Here is an 18,437-nt window from a genome sequence, read left to right on the forward strand (position 1 = left end):
CCACATTTGATGGGGTGTAATGTAGAAGACAATGTATTACAGTGTATATATATATATGTATGTGTGTATACACACACACACCAAACATATTATTAGCTCACAAGGGGCAACCTGTAATAACATGTTAATAATCTCTTTTACACGGATTTAATGGATCCAGGGGGACATACAACACTTCATACATTTTTCTCTAAGAAAATTTTTTGGGATCATTTTTTGAGGATTATTCATAACAAGCAATACAAAATAACTTATTTAGTATGTGCTTTGGGTTAGTTTGTGCTAAGTTTGGTTTAGTATGTGCTAAGTTTCGGTGGTGTTCGGAAAATTCAAAATAATGGTGATGGGATGGTATAATGGTGTCAGGATTAGTGTTGGAATATTAAATGTAATAAATTATTATGAGCAACTTAAAAAATAAAATAAAAATACTGTCAATGTTTATGCTTTGGGTGGGGAAAAAAGCATAGAATTTCTCAATGGGCTGAGCACATGATTTGCCCGCAGGAGGCCTGGGATTGATCCCCAGCACCACATGGTGCCAGAGCATCAAGCCAGGAATAACCCTTGAGTACTGCTGGGTGTGCATGGAGAGTTATAGAAATATAAAATGAAGTTCTTACTAATGTATATCAAAAGACCACAGGGTTCTGCTATCTTGTACTACTACATGTATTACATGTACATACTACACTGCTTCCTTTTCTTTGTCCTCTTGACAGCAATCATTAATATTCCACTTGATCACTTGCTCACTTGACATCCCGTTACTCATCGATTTGCCCGAGTGGGTGCCAGTAACGTCTCCATTTATCCCTGTCATGTGCTAGTGTAGCCCAATGACATCTGCTCGTTCTAGGAACATGAAGAGCCTCAAACCAACCGTTCAGGGTCTTTTTTTTTTTCTTTTTGGGCCACACCCGGTAATGCACAGGGGTTACTCCTGGCTCTGCACTCAGGAATTATGGATGCTGGGAATCAAACTCGGGTTGGCCATGTGCAAGGCAAATGCCTTACCCGTCGTGCTATCACTCCAGCCCCTCGTTCAGGGTCTTGACGAAGAAGTCTGACCATCTCGTAGGTGGGTAGCCACACCGTCTTTTGGCATCCTGTGGAATCCAGTCAGTAACGGCTCTAGTCCAGCAGTAGTCTCCAAATCTCATTACGAGTCCAGCCTATCTGATTTTTGACACCTTGGCAAACGAGACAGTGTCCCTGATTTTTGACCATTGACGGAGGTCAGAACTCTGGATTCTTTCTCTCATTGGAGTGAAACGTGATACTCCAAGCATAGCTTTTTCGATTCCTCTTTGGGAGACCTGAATAGTGTTCTCATCCTGTTTTCGTAGGGCCCAGGTCTCTGGGGCGTATATTAATCCAGGAAGAACAGTGGAATCAAAGAGATGTGCCTGGAGCCGGAGATTCTTTGTCCTCTTAGCTATTTCTTCAGTGCTCTTAAAGGCGTTCCAAGCCACTCTCTTCCTCCTGCTTAACTCAGGTGCCAGGTCATTCGTCATGTTGACTTCTCGACCTAGGTACACATAACTGTTGCATTCGGAGATGGTCATTCCGTTGAGAGCAAATGGAACGTCAGGAACGAGACTGTTTCTCATAAACATTGTCTTTGTGAAATTCAGCTGTAGTCCGACCTTTCCACACTCACGGTCGAAGTCGGTCAACATTTGTGCCGCTTGGCTAACGTTTGGTGTTATTAGAATGATGTCATCAGCAAAGCAGAGGTGGTGTAGTTACCGACCATCTATCTTCACTCCCATTCCTTCCCATTCCAGCCAACGCATGACATTCTCGAGGGTGGCACTGAAGAGTTTCGGTGAAATGGTATCACCCTGCTGAACCCCTCTCTTGACATCAATGATCACCTCCCTGTAGAGTGGTGAGATCCTGGTAGTGAATCTGCAATACAGCTCATGGAGAATCCTGATGTATTGAGTTTGAATGCCCTGTTTGGCTAGGGCTTCGATGACCGCTTCTGTCTCACCAGAATCAAAGGCTTTCTTTATTTTTAATTTTTTTATTATTCTTTTTTTTTATTATTTCTTTATTGAATCACCATGGGAAAGGTTACAGAGCTTTCAGGTTTAGGTCTCAGTCATGCAAATATCAAACACATTTCCCTTTACCAATACTTATTTTTTACCATGAAGAACCCCAATAAAACCCCACCCCCCACCCCTCCCAGTCCCTGTGGGGCAGATGAATTCTAGTTAACACTCTATCTGCTTTGATTAGATTCATTGTTTCAATAAAAGATTCACCACTATTATTTAGAGTTTACCACCCCCCAAATCAGACATGCTGAAAAAGCATTGTGAAGTGATTTGCTTTCTACAGCTGGGTTCAAGAATTAAATGTTGGTTTTGGATTTCTGCTATTTTACTTATTGACCCTGGAAGTATTTCTACTGAAAGTCAGATAGTTAAGAAATTGGTTTCTGTGCTCTGGCGTCGTGGCCGTGCTGGAGAGCCGCTCGTGGGGGGCAACTGGTGGCCTCGGTAGGGCATGAAGGGCGGACCGAAACGCCCCCCTTCCCATGAGGTTTTAGTCGCCCCCACTCCCCCGGCTCATACCTGCTGTCCACAAGGCTCCCATGTGGCCGCCATCTTTCTTTCCAGAGGGAGGAGGGCGGAAGGGACCAACACCGTTTCCCCTCCGGGCAGACATGATGGCCTGGATTAATGCATAGTCCTTTCACTTTTCTGCTCCAAGCTGCTGGGTTCTGCATTAAGTCCTTGTGCTTCTGGGGCTGTGGCCGTGCTGGAGAGCTGCTCATGGGGGGCAACTGGTGACCTCGGTAGGGCGTGAAGGGCGGACCGAAACGCCCCCCTTCCCATGAGGTTTTAGTCGCCCCCACACCCCCGGCTCATACCTGCTGTCCACAAGGCTCCCATGCGGCCGCCATCTTTCTTTCCAGAGAGGACAAGGCGACTGGGGCAACACCCTTTCCCCTCCGGACAGACCTGATGGCCTGGATTAATGCATAGTCCTTTCACTTTTCTGCTCCAAGCTGCTGGGTTCTGCATTAAGTCCTTGTGCTTCTGGGGCTGTGGCCGTGCTGGAGAGCCGCTCGCGGGGGGCAACTGGTGACCTCGGTAGGGCGTGAAGGACGGACCGGAACGCCCCCCTTCCCATGAGGTTTTAGTCGCCCCCCCTCCCCCGGCTCATACCTGCTGTCCACAAGGCTCCCATGCGGCCGCCATCTTTCTTTCCAGAGAAGAGAGGGCAAATGGGCAAAGGCTTTCTTTAAATCAATAAATATTAGACAGAGCGACATCTTGAACTCCCGAGAAACCTCAATGAGCTTGGTTATCGTGTGGATATGGTCAATCGTGCTGAATCCTTTGTGGAACCCGGCTTGCTCGCATGGTTGTCCTTCATCTAGTGTTCTGCCAATCCTATTCAGGATGACTCGAGTGGACAGCTTGTAGATGACAGACAATAGGCAGATCGGGAGATAGTTGCAATGTCATAGATGTCTCCCTTCTTGTACAGTCCTGCTTGTTTTCCATTGAGACAGAACCTTGCATTCAGACAGGTAGCGTGTGAAGAGCTGATCCAGTGTATTGAAGAGTGCTGACAGCAGGTTCTTAAGGTGTTCAGGTCTGACCTTGTCTGGGCCAGGTGATGTTTGTTTCTTTACCGACAAAATGGCGTGTTGGATTTCAGAAGGGAGAACGTTGGGAATGACATATCCATCCTGCAGAATTTGGTATGTGGGCAGGTGGGCGTGGCTATCAAAGAGATCTGAGGAGAAGTGATGGATACTCTCCATTTGCTGTTCTGGAAGATGTAATAGATCCATCAGTACGTTGGAGGGCAGTCATCTTGGTCTTGTAGTTGGCGAAGGACAGGCGGGCATTGCGAATGCTTTTCCTGGCTTCTGCCGCATCTACCAGCACTGTTGCTCTTCTCTCTTTGAGGTATTCCTTTATCGCTTCTCTGCATTCATTAATATCCCATTGCATATTATTTGATCTGTTTCCATGTGTAAGTGTGGTTACTGATAATGACAAAACCCAGGAGATAAATGAATTGCATATGACTTTTTTTTTTTAGATAAGTTAGTGAACTGTTTACTGCTGGGAAATCTCGTATAATCTTCTGTGTGAAAACAGCATTATAAACTAAAGAGAGGAAGATTTCAGTGACGTATTTATTCTGGGACCTATGTTAAAGAAGAATGTTGTGAAATATTTATTCTAGGGACCTATCTAAAAACTGATTCTCCCTAATTCATTTGGCTGTAATATACAGGTGAGAAAATATAATTTAAATGTGTACAGTCATGCCTTGTTGAATGGCCCAGGTAAAACTTGTATTATTGACTACTAAATTTGAGTTTTCTATGATGACTAAACCTTAAACCTTTCTCAGCTCTCTCCCTAAGTTGTGAGATGTACTCGGCTTTGATTCCCAGCATAAAACAATTAATACACAGAGCTGGGGAGATAGTTCCAAGAACTGAGAATATATGCATTCCACGCTGGAGCTCTGGATTGATTCTTAGCACAGGATAACATTTATTATTAAAAATAAATATCCCTGGGACTAGAGAGATAGCACAGCGGGTAAGGCGTTTGCCTTGCACGCGGCCGCCCGGGTTTGATTCCCAGCATCCCATATGGTCCCCTGAGCACCGCCAGGAGTAACTCCTGCATGCAGAACCAGGAGTAACCCCTGTGCATTGCCAGGTGTGACCCCTGAGCATTGAGAAAGGAGTAGATGCTAAGCACTGCAAGGTATGGCTCTCAAAAATAATAAATACACAAGTAAAATATGAGCCAGGGAGGGATAGAGGATACTATTTTGGGGGTGGTGGGAGGGCATAGTGGTTGGTTCTCAAGGCTTTCTCCTGGCTCTTTGCTCAAGGATCCCTCCTGCTAGTGCTTGGGGAACCATATGGGGTACCAGAGATTGAACCCTGGTAGGTAACATCAAGACAAGCAGCTTACTATACTATAGTAGGGTGCTATACTGCTATACTATAACTCTGGCCCCAAATTCTTTTAATGGACATTTTCATGGAAAATACCAATTTAACATGTAATTTTAAGCAAAAGGTAGCAAGGAGAAAAAGAGACAATATTTAGGAACTTTAAAGTTCTTTGTTTTGTAGCATAAAATTATAGATTAATCATGATTAACAACTTGATCAGAAAGTTAAACCAAACACAAAGAAACATGGAAAAGTCAAGGAAATGACTTAGAAGTGGAGCTCTGTCTTATATGGCTTTGCTTTGTTTTTTGTAGAAGCACTGCTTTGAATAGATTTGTTTTGTAATTCTCTGTTATATTCATAAAAGATAAGGAAAACAACTTAGTGCCCTTTTATAATATGTGAACTATGATTTATAATAGCATCATCTCAGAATTGAAAATACAGTTTGGTCTTCTGGAAAGAAAAATATGTGAATCAAATTAATTTGTAGCTCTGGAGGCCAATGGGTTGCTATAACAACCAGAAAAAATGGTGCAGTAAAAGCTTTCTCTCAAAGATGGATAACTCACTAAATGATGAAATCTGTAAAAGCAGGTATTTGTTATATAAATGCAAGCAAACCCCAAATACATTAATTTCTTTCATGAGCACCATATCTTGTAACTGTGCTAGGAACAGGCAGGGTTCTTATAATGGAGTAAACATTTTAGTGGAGGAATTAAAAAAAAGTGAGTAAATAAATACATTAAATATTCTAGCTTGTGAGAAAGTATCTAAAAACATAGGATCTGATGTGGACAAAGAAGAAAATTATTGCTCATATAATATGGGTATATAATAAATCTTGACCTTAATGGCATTAGTAAACTAAAGGAATAAGAATAAAATTGGGCCAGAGACCTGGTATGGGAGTTAAGGCACTTACCTTGCATGTGCCATGCATCATATGGTTTTCTGAGTGCCCCCAACTACCTGGGACTACTGTGTGTTCCCCTTACAAACCTCCTTTCAGGGGATGGAGAGAAAGCACAGCGGGTAGGGCTTTTGCCTTGCACGCGGTCGATCCGGGTTCAATTCCCGGCATCCCATATGGTCCCCTGAGCACCGCCAGGAGTAACTACTGAGTGCAGAGCCAGGAGTAACCCCTGTGCATTACCAGGTTTGACCCAAAATGCAAACAAACAAACAAACAAACAAACAAAAAACCTCCTTTCAGAAAAAAAGAATAAAATATTGCAGTCTTGACTATCAAGAATAAATGTAACTACTAACAAAGCATTGCTGTCATTTGACTAGGACAGTTTAGCATACATAATATTTATGATTTCTCATGAACTATTTAACATGAAAGTAAAAATTGTTTAATTAAAAGATGAGTATTGATTGGGGGCTGGAGAGATAGTATAGCAGTTAGGGCACTTGCTTTGCATGCATCCGACCCGGGTTCAATCCCCAGCGTCTCATATGATCCCCTGAGCACTTCCGGGAGCAACCCTTGAGTATCACCTGGCAAGGCACAAAAAAGGAAACAAAATGAGTATTGTCTCATATCAAGCAATTCTTGCTTTTATTTGTAGTAACAGAAAACTAGAAACAAATCTTCATGTTCTTACAAGGGTGAATGACTAAACACACTGTGATACTGTGATAGATACATATGCTATGAACTTTTTATTCAGCAATAAAAGGAAAATCAACTTCTTTTCTTTTTCAACTAATGTTTTATTTAAAATTTTTATTGTATTTTATGTAATGGCTACAATAGTGTTAACATTTATGGTCTTAATGTGTAAAGTTATTGCACCTTCACAACCACAAAAGTGCTTAAGATCCTCCACCACTGTCCTTATGCCACTTTTAGTCTTCTTCCTTCCCTCTACGTTCTCTCCCTAAACTATTTTTTTTAAATAACAATGCCTTGGAGATATTATTATTATTATTATCATTTTGCTTTTTGGATCACACCCAGCGATGCACAGGGGTTACTCCTGGCTCATGTACTCAAAATTACTCCTGGCGGTGCTCAGGGGACCATATGGGATGCTGGGAATCAAACCCGGGTCGGCTGCATGCAAGGCAAATGTCCTATCCTCTGTGCTATCGCTCCAGCCCTTGGAGATATTATTAAAATACCATACTTTATCTTTTTAAAGTTTACGGTTCAATTTTTTTCTTTTTGTGTCACACCCAGCCATGCACAGGGGTCACTCCTGGCTCTGCACTCAGGAATTACCCCTGACAGTGCTCAGTGGACCATATGGGATGCTGGGAATTGAACCCGGGTTGGCCTTATGCAAGGCAAAAGCCCTACCTGCTGTGCTATCTATCGCTCCAGCCCCAGCTTACAGTTCATTTGTTTTTTGGTATAATCATGTTACAAAACCCAGATGTATATATTATTTAGTTGTGCAGTCACCCACCATTGCACCACTAATTTCAAAACATCACCACCAAAAGAAGTTCCCTACTAATTAGAATTCTCTACCCATTTCTACATAATCCTCCATGTGCCTAGACATGCCACCCTCCTTTACTTCTAGTTAACTGTATGTTTTTACCGATTTACCAGCTTACATTCTGTCTTTAGAGATTTGCCTAATGAGGGTATTTTAGATAAATGAAATAATATAATAATAATATAAAATGTCTATATCTAGTTTTTCACTGAACTGATTTTCAGTATTCATCCATGCTGTAGCCAAATTATTCTTATGGCCAAATAATATTCCATTACATTGATATTAACATTTTCCCCATATACCTCAAGATGGAACTACTTGGTCCTATGATTCTGTTTCAGTTTCTGAATAACTGCAAACTGTTTTCCACAGAAATTACCTGTTTCTAGTGAAAAGGGATATTTGAAGTTGATTAAACTGACTACATCTTGTGTCCCAAACTCTATCTTACTAAACATGTTATTGTTACCATTGTTTGGGCCACATCTGGCGGTGCTTAGGGGTTACTCCTGGCTCTGCACTCAGGAATCACTCCTTGTGGTGCATAGGGGACCATATGGGATGCCTGGGATCCAGCCTGCATTGGCCGCATGCAAAGCGAGCTCTTTACCTGCTGCACTATCGTTCCAGCCCCCATATTACTAAAACATTTTGTTTATGTTTTGGGGTCACACCTGGCAGTGCTCAGGAGTTATTCATGATTCATTGCTCCAAGGACCATACAGGATCCAGTTTTGGTCTCCTATATGTGAAACATGTGCTCTCTGGCTTGTAAATTTCTCTTTAATCATAAACCTGAGGCTTCTCCTGTTCCTTCAATCATTAAAGAACCCTTCAAAGAAAAACTTAATAAAGAAGATTCAAGGACTCCCTCAATTTCTTTTTCTTTTCCTTTTTGTGGGGGAGGTAGGCGGGGAGGGTTCGGGGATAAGGCTTCCAAGTGGTGTCATGTGGCTTAGGGCCCTGTTAGCTCCTCAGTCAGCTGAGCCTGTGTTTCAAAGGCCCAAGGATGCAGTTCTGCCAGGCCTGCAGTACTGGGGATTACCCAGGCTTTCCTGGCAGTTCAAAGGCTTCTAGGGCTGCACTGGACAGTGCTTTGGGAACACCAAGGATCAAACCCCGGTCAGATAGTGCTGTACTATCTTTGAGCAGTGAGACTCCCTCAATTTCTTATGTCCCTCAGATTAAAGTTGTTATGGCTATGACTAAGGAAATTTTTTCTTCACAAAGTGATTTTATTGCTTGAATACACACGTTTCCACCAAGGTAGAAGTTGTTGATGATTCATAGTTTTAATTTGGGGAACGGGAGAACTTGTTTAGTCTTGTAATAATGAGCCAAACAGTGAAAACCTCTCTTAGAATTAGATGGAATTTAGCATCCTTATCCTTTCTGTTACTTTCAAAATGTTTTAGGACAGAAACAGCTTTCTTTTTTTCGTTACTTTTTTTAGTGTTTGGGTCACTCCTGGCATTGTACTCAAGAGTTCACTCCTGACAGGGCTCAGGGGACCATATGTGATAGGCGAATGTGATAACCACTACACTATGGACAACCCCGCTAGGGGACCACATGTGGTCCTGGGGACTGAACTGGCACTCCCTGTCGCAGCAACAACTTTCTTAATTAAATAATAGATCTTCAGAGAGATCAGGAGCAAGTCCTTTAGAATTCTTTAGAGGAAAAAAAAATTCTTGAGGGCCAGAGAGATAGTATAGAGGCAGGGCTTTTTTTTTTTTTTTTTTTAGTTACAGAAGGGCTAATTTATTCTGGTGAGGGTTTTTTTTTTAATTTTTTTTTTATTAGTGAAACACCATGAGGTACAGTTGTAGATTTACAATTTTTTGTGCTTGGGTTTCGATTATACAATGATCAGATCCCCATCCCTCCACCAGTGCCCATTTTCCACCACCATGGATAATATCCCCCCCACCCTCATCCCCCCATCCCCCCCTGCTCTGTGGCAGGGCAATCCCCTGTGTTCTCTCTCTCCTTTTGGGTGTTGTGGTCTGCAAAAGAGGCATTGAGTGGCAAACATGTTCAGTTCATAGTCTACTTTCGACATGCATCTCCCCTCCTGGGAGGATCCTCCAAACACCCTTTATTTGGTGCTCCCTTCTCTATCTGAGCTCCCCTTTCCTCTAGAATGTCCGGCTGGCCACTAAGCTATGGAGTAATCCTCCTGGTGCTGATCTCAGCTATTCTTGGGTATTAATCTCATATTTTGTTACTTTATATCCCCCAGATGAATGCAATCTTTCTATGTCTATCCCTCTCTTTCTGACTCATTTCGCTTAGCATGATACTTTCCATGTTGTACCACTTGTATGTAAATTTCATGACTTCATCTTTTCTAACAGCTACATAGTACCCCATTGTGTAGATGTACCAAAGTTTCTTTAACCAGTCATCTGTTCTTGGGCATTCAGGTTTCTTCCAGTTTCTGGCTATTGTAAAGAGTGCTGCAATGAACAAACAAGTGCAGATGTCACTTCGACTATACATTTTTGCCTCTCTGGGATATATTCCCAGGAGTGGTATTGCTGGGTCAAATGGGAGCTCAATTTCTAATTTTTTGAGAATCGTCCATACTGTTTTCCAAAAGGGCTGAACCAGTCGACATTCCCACCAACAGTGAAGGAGTGTCCCTTTCTCGCCACATCCGCGCCAGCATCGGTTGCTTTTGTTCTTTTGAATGTGGGCCAGTCTCTGAGGTGTGAGATGGTATCTCATTGTGGTTTTGATCTGCATCTCTCTGATGATTAATGATGTAGAGCATTTTCTCAGGTGCTTTTTTGTCATTCAGATTTCTTCTTTGAGAAAGTTTCTGTTCATTTCATTGCCCCATTTTTTGATGGGGTTGGATGTTTTCTTCTTGTGGAGTTTAACCAGAATTTTGTATATCCTGAATATCAACCCCTTGTCAGATGTGTATTCGGCGAATATCCTTTCCCATTCTGTAGACTGTCTTTGTATTTTGGTCACTGTTTCTTTTGAGGTGCAGAAGCTTCTTAGTTTAAGATAGTCCCATTTATCTATCTCTGCTTTCACTTGCTCAGCCAGTGGCATGGCATCTTTGAAGATACCATTAGCTTCAATGTCACGGAGGGTTTTGCCAACTTTGTCTTCAATGTACCTTATGGTTTCTGGTCTGATGTTGAGGTCTTTAATCCATTTTGATCTTACTTTTGTACATGGTGTTAGGCAGAGTTCTGAGCCCATTTTAGCCAACCCTGGTTCTGATTCCTGGTATCACATATTCTTCCACCACCACCTCCGCCACGAACACTGCCCCAAAGAGAAGACAAGTAAAGAAAAAAGAAAAAGTACTTCAAGATTTTTTTCTCGTGACAGAACAAACTCACACAATGCATGGAGTCTCTTAAAGGTGACATAGACCTGTGAAGAGTCAAAACCCTCTTTGTCCAGTTTGTATATCTTCCCTTCACAGAGTCAGAGAGCATTTCAGCCAAGTTGGGATGCTATAGCGATAGGGCAGAGAGGACTGGGCTAGGCTCTTCCCAGGAGTATTCATGCAGTCCTGATGATGGTGCGCATGTGGCAAAGAAAGGGAATTTCTTTTTGTTTGGGGATAAGGAAGGAGGTGGTGGTGGTGGTGGTGGTAGTGGTTAGGGAAATGGCCATATCTTGCCGAGCTCAAGGCTTCCTGGATCTGCGCCCAGGGATCACTCCTGGTGAGACTCGGGACCACATGTGCTGCTGGGATTCAAATTAGGGTTAGCTGCATGCAAGGTAAGAGGATTAATCTCTGTAACTATCTCTCCACCTCCCTTTCTTCATTTTTATATCAAATTACTTGTGTTTTTTATTGTTTTGTGTTGAATATTCTGAGTTTCATTTAGTTTGAAAATGAACCCTTATCCATTAAAGGATCCCATAGGTGGTATTTTAATTTTTGTTTTTGATTTGGAGGCAACACACAACAATGGTCAGGAGTTACTCCTGGTGGTTCTCTGGAGACTATATGGAATGCTGAGGATGGAACAAGGGTTGGCCACATGCAAGGCAAGCCCCTAACCCACTGTATTCTCTCTCTGGTCCCAGGTTGTGTTTTACTTCTATTGATTATTGTTTTTGCTCTGCAGAAGCTTTTTATTTTGGTGTGAGGGTTGGGGGTTGGCACTGCCCAGCAGTGCCAAATCTGTGCTCAGGTGCACTCCCTGTGCTGCTTAGCAGATTGTGTGGTGCTAGGGATTGAATCCAGGCCACCCGTATGGAAAATATGCAGTCAACCCTTGGAACTCTCTCTCTGACCCCTAAAGAATCTTTTTTATTTTTGTTTGCTTGCTTACTTTTTGGATCATACCTGCAGCACTCAGGGCTAGTACTCCTAGCTCTATGCTTAAGGGTCACTCCTGGCAATACTCAGGGCCATTTAGTGCTGGTGCCAGGGTTCCAATCACAGTAAATTGCATGCAAGGGATGTGCCTAACTCCTGTACTATCCCACCAGCCCTAAAGAACCTGTTAAAGGTAGTCCCTCTTGTGATCTTTCTGTTTGTGCTTTTGATTTAATAGCAAAAATAAATAATTTCTAAGAGTACTATGAAGGAACACTGTGGTTATGACTCACCCTCTCCTTAAGGACTTTTCTCCATGCTCTGCTCCCTTTCATTCAACAGAAAACCCAGCATCTCAGTTAAAGAGAAATATTCAGGTTAGAGTCATGATCTTCCTGAAGTCCAAAAACACACCTAGAAACTCATTTCCATCTGGAGGGATCTCAGTCAATCCTCCTGACTCCATTTTAAAAATTATTTTTATTATTGTTTTAATTAAATCACTGTGAGGCCCTTACAAAGCCTTACATGATTAGGTTTCAGTCAGTTTTCGAACATCCATCCCTCCACCAGTGTACATTTCCCAGCACCAGTGCCTCTAGTTTACCTCCCATCGCACCCCAACACTATTCTTCTCTCTCTCTCTCTCTCTCTCTCTCTCTCTCTGGTATTGTGGTTTGCAATACAGATACTGAAAGGTTATCAGGTATATATCCCTTTACTTACTTTTAACACTCAGTTCTTATCCAGCGTGATAATTTCCAGTTATTATACTGGTCCCTTCTATATCTTACCTACACTTTCCCCCCCTACACACTTGTGGTTGATTCCAACCATTAACCAGTCCTCCTAGCCCCCATTTTCCCTGGCTGTGGATGTTAGTCTTCTACTATATTTTATATCTGCCCCTCTCCTTCTGACTAATTTCATTCAGCATGATACCATGTCCATCCATTTATATGCAAATTTTATGACTTCATTTTTTCTAACAGCTGCATAGTATTCCATTGTGTAGATGTGCCATAGTTTCTTTATCCATTCGTCTGTTCTCAGGCACTCAGGTTGTTTTCAGAGTCTGGCTATTGTGAATAGTGCTGCAATGAACATAGGAGTGCAGATGGTGTTTCTGTTGTGTGTTTTTGGGCCCCCAGGGTACATTCCCAGAAGTGGTATTGCAGGTCAGATAGGGGCTAAATTTCTAGTTTTTTGAGGAATGTCCGTATTGTTTTCAAAAAGACTGAACCAGTCAGCATTTCCACCAACAATTAAGGAGAGTCCCTTTCTCCTTGCATGTGTCACTACCGGTTGCTCTTGTTCTTTTGAATCTGTACCAGTATCTGTGGTGTGAGATGCTATCTCCATTGTGGTTTTGATTTGCATATCACTGATGATTAGTGATGAAGAGCATTTTTTTCATGTGCCTTTTGGCTATTCGAATTTCTTCTTTGAGAAAGTTTTTGTTCATTTCTTCTCCCCAATTTTTTTTTGATGGGGTTGGATGTTTTTCTCTTGCAAAGTTCTACCAGTGTCTTGTATATCTTTGATATCACTGTCACTGCCCTCCCATTGTTCATCGATTTGCTCGAGCTGACCCAGTAACATTGTGAGACTTGTTACTGTGTTTGGCATATCGAATACGTCACGAGTAGCTTCCCAGGCTTTGCCAGGCGGGCGAGATACTCTCGGCAGCTTGCCAGGCTCTCTGAGAGGGGCAGACAAATCAAACTCGGGTCAGCCGGTTGGCTGCATGCAAGGCAAATGCCTTACCCACTGTGCTATATTAACTCCTTATCAGAAGTGTATTGGGTGAATAAACTTTCTCATTCCATAGGCTATCTTTGTATCTTGGTCACTGTTTCTTTTGAGGTGCAGAAACTTAGTTTAATGTAATCCCATTTTTCATCTCTGCTTCCACTTGCTTGGTCAGTGGCATTTCATCTCTGAAGACACCTTTAGCTACAGTATTGTGGAGGGTTGTGCCTACATTTTCTTTCATGTATCTTAAGGATTCAAGTCTGATGTTGAGGTATTTAATCCATTTTGCCCTGACTTTTTTTAAAAATTTATTTATTTATTGAATCACTGTGGGAAAAGTTACAAAGCTTTCAGGTTTAGGTCTCAGTCATGCAAATATCAAACACATTTCCCTTTACCAATACTTATTTTTAATCATGAAGAACCCCAATAAAACCCCGCCCCCTACCCCTCCCAGTCCCTGTGAGGCAGATGAATTCTAGTTAGCACTCTATCTGCTTTGATTAGATTCATTGTTTCAATAAAAGATTCACCACTATTATTTAGAGTTTACCCCCCCCCCATCAGACATGCTGAAAAAGCATTGTGAAGTGATTTGCTTTCTACAGCTGGGTTCAAGAATTAAATGTTGGTTTTGGATTTCTGCTATTTTACTTATTAACCCTGGAAGTATTTCTACTGAAAGTCAGATAATTAAGAAATTGGTTTCTGTGCTCTGGAGTCGTGGCCGTGCTGGAGAGCCGCTCGTGGGGGGCAACTGGTGACCTCGGTAGGGCGTGAAGGGCGGACCGAGACGCCCCCCTTCCCATGAGGTTTTAGTCGCCCCCACTCCCCCGGCTCATACCTGCTGTCCACAAGGCTCCCATGCGGCCGCCATCTTTCTTTCCAGAGAGGAGAGGGCGAATGAGGCAACACCCTTTCCCCTCCGGGCAGACATGATGGCCTGGATTAACACATAGTCCTTTCACTTTTCTGCTCCAAGCTACTGGGTTCTGCGTTAAGTCCTTGTGCTTCTGGGGCTGTGGCCGTGCTGGAGAGCCGCTCGTGGGAGGCAACTGGTGACCTCGGTAGGGCGTGAAGGACAGACCAGAACGCCCCCCCTTCCCATGAGGTTTTAGTCGCCCCCACTCCCCCGGCTCATACCTGCTGTCCACAAGGCTCCCGTGCGGCCGCCATCTTTCTTTCCAGAGAGGAGAGGGCGAATGGGGCAACACCCTTTCCCCTCCGGGCAGACATGATGGCCTGGATTAATGCATAGTCCGTTCACTTTTCTGCTCCAAGCTACTGGGTTCTGCGTTAAGTCCTTGTGCTTCTGGGGCTGTGGCCGTGCTGGAGAGCCGCTCGTGGGGGGCAACTGGTGACCTCGGTAGGGCGTGAAGGACAGACCAGAATGCCCCCCTTCCCATGAGGTTTTAGTCGCCCCCACACCCCCGGCTCATACCTGCTGTCCACAAGGCTCCCATGCGGCCGCCATCTTTCTTTCCAGAGAGGAGAGGGCGACTGGGGCAACACCCTTTCCCCTCCGGGCAGACATGATGGCCTGGATTAACGCATAGTCTGTTCACTTTTCTGCTCCAAGCTACTGGGTTCTGCGTTAAGTCCTTGTGCTTCTGGGGCTGTGGCCGTGCTGGAGAGCCGCTCGTGGGGGGCAACTGGTGGCCTCGGTAGGGCGTGAAGGACAGACCAGAACGCCCCCCTTCCCATGAGGTTTTAGTCGCCCCCACACCCCCGGCTCATACCTGCTGTCCACAAGGCTCCCGTGCGGCCACCATCTTTCTTTCCAGAGAAGAGAGGGCGTTGCCTTGACTTTTGTGCATGTCTCCTGCCTCCATTTTTTTGTTACAAGGGCCCTGACTCATGTTCAGTGTAACCTTGCCACTTGTCCTCTGAGCTATCTCTTTCCTTCCCTGAATTTCTGAGCCCATGATATTCATTATTCTCTAAAGGCTTTAAAAAAATTTTTTTTTTGCCTAAGCCTAGTAAAATGTTTAAAACTTATTGCAATGAAAAACACAATGTAGGTATTGTCTCCCTCGGCAGAGATTGGATATTATCTTCCAAAGAACAGTCTATGCTTGCTGCCTCCATTTTCTTCCGTCTCAGCATGAGGAAGATAAATTACTGTTGACCTACTCAGTACTCCTATTGGAAACTCCACAGTTCTGATTTGGCTGATGACGCTATTTCAGTGGTCTTTAATCTGCCCTCTTGTCATTATCTTTCCTATTTGGCAACCTAATAGTTTAATAAAAATGAGGTTTTATTTCTGGGAGTATGACTCACTGGTAGTGTGTATGCCTCATCTGTGTGAAGCTGTGGGTTCAATCCCTGGCAAAAAACAACAAAAAGACTTTTGAAAATAAAAATTTCTGTTTTTCACCTATGTATTGGAAAACCACAGTTCTTTCCTGCTGTGTTTTTTTTTTCCTGTGTATCTTCTTTATTTTCACACCATCACCACACACAAGACACTTCACTTCTCACATTTTTGGTCACCGAGTAGGATTTTTACCCCCACCTGTACCCGGAACCAAATAATTCTTTATGACATTAGCTGGGTGCCCTGACATTTTACGTAAATCTGACACCATCTCTCTCGTGATAGTGTCTGATTCCATATACTAAAAAAGCTTAGTCTCAAAAAGCTGTTCCCATTAATCTCAGATGCCAAGAACAAGCATTTGTCCCTAGGTTACCCAAACTTTTATCCAACTTAACTACAAATTGGAGGTTCTTAGAACTCCCTCTTTGGATGTATTAGAGTGACTCAGTAACACAGGAAAACACTAGTTTAGAATATAATTAATAAGCATTCTTCTGCCGTAGGTATAGAAAGGTTGAAAACCTCTGGTCTACCACTAAGGTTATAACTGCCAACTTTGGACTGGTGTGTAGGGAGATGATGGTCTGCAGGTATATAAGGGTACAGACCATTGAGATAAAGGATAAAGGTGAAACAGCAAAGATAATGAGTAATTTATGTTGAGTTCTGGCAGGGCTCTGAGATAGAATGAGGGTGTATTGCTTTCCTTCCCCATGTGGATGTGTTAATGCACTCTGCTGTTGAGATTCAGTGGAATCTGTCTTGTGTGGACATGATTGATTATTTCTGATTTTCCTCCCCTCTCTGAAGGATGAGGCAAATGGAGCCAAAAATTCTAAGATTCTAATCATGATTTAGTCTCTTGGTGACCTCAGTAGAACAAATATGTTCGTAGTTGTCTTATTCTTTATATTTTCAAGGATTTTAGGAGACTTGTAAATATGTTATATTATCTCCCAATTTCCAGGTTATTATTTCCCCATTTCCAGGGAGGAACATAAGACCTTATTTTTGTCTGTGCTCTCTATAGGTTGAGTACACCCATATTTTGCCTGTGGTTAACTAAAGGTTCATTTCACTCATTTTAATCCACATTGTTTCTGCTCCCAAGCCATAGTTCAGATATTCAACTCAAAAAGTGGCCGTCTCACTGCCAGATCAAATATTTGTTTTGTGACATGGTTGACTATACTCTGAGAAAAATAAAAATGTGTTGTTGAGTCCATTGCTGCTGTGAAAGATTGGGGTCTGATCCTAATGGGGACTTAGAAACTGAATTCAAAGTTACGAAGATATATATGATTGAGTTTCAGGCATGTATTGTTCCAATACCGATCCCTTCACCAGTGCTCACACTACCCTCTACCAAAGTCTCCAGTTTCCCTCGCACTCCCCAGCCTGCTTTTATGGAAGGAACTTTCCCCCATCTCCACGTTGTCCTCGTTTTCCCTTCCCTAACTTATCTCCCAGTACCAAGCTTCTACTGAAGACCAATTCTCCTACTCTACATTTCTATTACCATTGAGCATTTGATACATCCCTAAGAGGTTTCTTTATATCCCACATATAAGAGAGAGGATTCTGAGTCTGTTCCTTTCCTTCCGGATGATTTTACTCAACATGATGCTCTTCAGATTCATTCCTATTGCAGCAAATTACATGACTTTATCTTTTTTTAAGGCTGCATAGTGTTCCTCTGTGTGTATGTTCCATAGTTTCTTTATCCAGTAATCTCGAATTGCAAGGTCATATGGAAGCCATTCATAGTGTCTTGCAAAAGGCTGGACCAATCAACATTGCCACCAGCAGTGAATAAGAGTCCTTTTCCTTTACATCCTTGACAACACTCGTTCTTCTTCATAAGTTCCAGTCTTTATGGTAAGAGGTGGTATCTCATTGCTTTGATTTGCATTTCCTTGATGATTAATGATATAGAGCATTTTTCATATTTTTTTTGCCATTTATATTTCTTCTTTGAACAAGTTCCTGCCTGTCTCTTCTCCCCAGATGGGGACTTTCAGATGCTCAGTATAGCTTGCATTTCAAAATTAACCATATTTAAAAATATAGAAGGCATAGAGATATATCTACTGATACTTATCCTTTATTGCTCAAGGAGCACCAACTCCTGTGCTGTGGCTGCAGGTACGTAGCACAGAGAATGATCCTTTAGAGAAACTCTGAGACAAAACAAATGAATAAAGTGGTCTGAGTGTCTGTCATAGTTGCAACTGAAATCAGAGATTGGCCAAAGTGATGTCATACTAGACATCACATGCTTCTACTAATGTCTCTAAATCTGGGCTGACTTCCATATTCTCAAACTCACTGAGGGACAGCGCTATTCAGTCACCTGGGACAAAGAGTGCACACTGTCCCGTACACACTCTTCTTTCTTTTAATAAAAGAGGATACTGGAGCTATAGAAGCTTAATTTCTGTAATTCTAAAAAAACCTTCAAGTTGAATTAAATGCCAAGGATGTTGTGGTGTGTGTGTGTGTGTGTGTGTGTGTGTGTGTGTGTGTGTGCATTTACAGGCATTTCAAGGTACACTTTGTACAAAAAACACGAAGGCTTGCACTTCAAGTTCATTTTCTCCCTTGAACACATATCTTGCTTGCTTGTATCTTGTTTGCTCTATA

The sequence above is a fragment of the Sorex fumeus genome, unplaced genomic scaffold (genome assembly GCF_029834395.1).
Source record: "Sorex fumeus unplaced genomic scaffold, SorFum_2.1 ptg000008l, whole genome shotgun sequence".
NCBI classification, from domain to species: domain Eukaryota; kingdom Metazoa; phylum Chordata; class Mammalia; order Eulipotyphla; family Soricidae; genus Sorex; species Sorex fumeus.